The sequence below is a fragment of the Sinocyclocheilus grahami genome, unplaced genomic scaffold (assembly GCF_001515645.1).
Source record: "Sinocyclocheilus grahami isolate Dianchi unplaced genomic scaffold, SAMN03320097.WGS_v1.1 scaffold550.1, whole genome shotgun sequence".
NCBI lineage: Eukaryota > Metazoa > Chordata > Actinopteri > Cypriniformes > Cyprinidae > Sinocyclocheilus > Sinocyclocheilus grahami.
The window spans coordinates 837,831-840,224 of record NW_015505729.1 but is presented as its reverse complement, the minus strand read 5'-3'; the positions used below and the strand labels follow the sequence as shown (position 1 = coordinate 840,224).

At 36.4% G+C, this 2,394-nt stretch overlaps 1 long non-coding RNA gene across 1 annotated transcript in view; it reads right to left on the bottom strand.

Annotated features, from left to right (window-relative positions):
* Window positions 1–276: 276 nt before the first annotated feature.
* Window positions 277–2,394, bottom strand: part of LOC107555949 (uncharacterized) — a 5,710-nt gene continuing 3,592 nt past the window's right edge. The window contains exons 2-3 of the long non-coding RNA XR_001605228.1: window positions 939–1,051; window positions 277–658 (exon numbers count right to left, since the gene is read on the bottom strand). This is a non-coding gene — a long non-coding RNA (uncharacterized lncRNA). The remainder of the gene's footprint in view (window positions 659–938; window positions 1,052–2,394) is intronic.

The window sequence follows — 2,394 nt, the reverse complement described above, 5'->3', positions numbered from 1 at the left end:
TACAAAAATAAATAAATAAAATATTAACAGTTATTTGTATCTACATTTTACACTATTTCATTTAAGATTAACTATAAATATAATATATTTATATTATTAATATTATTAATATATATAAATTAATTACGCTATTATTATACATTAATATGTAAAATTTATAAAATAATATAGAATATTTTATATATTTATATAATTATCTCTTGTAAGGTTTAGTCACATAAATCTCGTTACATATTCAATTAATTATCTCAATTATACATCACAGAAATAGTGGTTGCTTATTGTCTATGATCACTATACCTAGAACATTCCTTTGATATGTAAATTTCACTGCCTATGTCTTTCCATGGTTTATTCACTGGGAATTAACCTGTGACGTTTACATTCATCATACACATTTATGCAATATGACAAAACATTTTTACAGGCATGGTGATGGCAGTTCATTCGCAAACAAACAATTCTATTAAAGACATTCTTTCACACAGACATGGGAAAGAACAATAGGTGAGTGAGTCTATAGTGCATGTCTATGAGCATTTATGCTGACATGAAGGTCAATAAATGCTGAATTAGCACAATCTCTTACGATCTGCACTTCAATGAATGGGTGCTGCATGCCGCTCTCCAAGGTGCTGAATGGCTGGTCGGGACTGGTCTGTAAAAAGAGGCGAGTATAAGAACGTTGTAGCATTTGGAGGCTTTTCCTTATCTGTGCAGTCACACGAGTGGACCTCATTAAAGCCACTGACCGCAAACAGAACACAAGATTCACGATGAGTGTTTTATGGGTTGAAAGAACAAGCACCTTTTCATTTGTTTCAACTGTCTGAATGTCAGTGTGTGTGTGAGAGAGATGAAAGTGTGAAAGTATGTGAATGTGAATGTGTGTGTGTGTGTGAGGGTATATGTATTATAATCTATCCTTGTCCTCTCACCTCTTTCTAGAAACAACATAATCCATCCCCTTGAGGCACTGGACAGAAGGAGGACGTGATAAGGCCGCTGTTCTCTGCTCTGAACTGACATTTCACATGTGCCGTCTGTGACACTAACAGCAGAACACACAGTTTTACAAACTGCCCCTCCTGACCAGCAGCACAGACTGAATTACTCTCCTCAGCAAACCCAAAACCAGCCATGTGCATCTGGCATTGAATATACAAGGCATTTCCATTAAACAAATTCCCTTCTGTGCTGAAAAATGCAATATAAACACAGAGAGAGAGAGAAAGAAAGTCTGGTTCTCATTAACCTTCCCCAGCTAGTAATTACACTGCAACCAAAACCCACTCTAAAAGAGAAAGGAAAATAATAAATCCTGCTTCAGAATGACCACAGAAATAAAAGTCACTACTATAAACCACTCAACAACATACAGTAAATAACATAAGCACCGTGTGCAGTGTGTTCATTGGGATGTCTGAGAGTAAAGCATAAATGCTCTAAAATAACATAGAAAAATAACACACTTTTGCTGATTTTTCAAATTTTCTTCTCAATATTTAGTTGATATACTCTCAGGTGTATTTCACTCAGTACTTACAAGCATTATTTGTTACCATGGATTACAGTTTAACATGCTCTTTTTGGACTATTCATCATTTAAAGGGGTCCTATTATGCTTTTTCACTTTTTGAATTTTAGTCAGTATGTAGTGTGTATGTTTGGGCATAAAAAAGATCTACAAAGTTACAAATCTCAAAGTCCACTCCAAAGGGAGATATTTTGTTTTTTAAAAATCCCTTTTCAAGAACTACAGCGAACGGCTCGTTTGGACTACAGCGTTGTGTTACGGGGTTTGTGATGTCACAAAGCGGCCTATTAGAATATCATTAAAATAATTCCCGCCTATGGAAATTCGAATGGTTGGGGGGTGGGGAGGGGCGTAGTTAGAACGCTTGGTTGAGTGCATCAGACAAGACGACGATGACGAAGAAGTGCTGCTGTGTCAAGTTTTCGCAAGTTATTACACATGCACCTGAATAATTATGTATGTAAATATGTATGTTACAATTATGAAAACGTTTTCATAATAAATTGCTGACAGTACAATACTGGGCAATTTACACTTCAGTTATGAGACTACAGTGTTTCCCATACATTGAGTGCGGGTGTTTTTATATCACTGTATTTCTGAAGGAAACCGACTGTCTTCAGAACATTTTGGATGTCATTTTCATTTCTTCTGGCATGTAATGTCTGATAAAGCAGTGTTTGTGAGCAGAGCGCTGCTTTGTGTACAGCCGTTACTGGGGAAACCTCGATCTCCACCACTCCAACAGCGCCTCCTGCTGGCAGAGAATGAAGTTGCATAAAGATGCCACCACAAATAGAGTGCAAGTCTGTGGGAAACACTGGACTATGGTATAAATAAATTCAACTGTATAACAG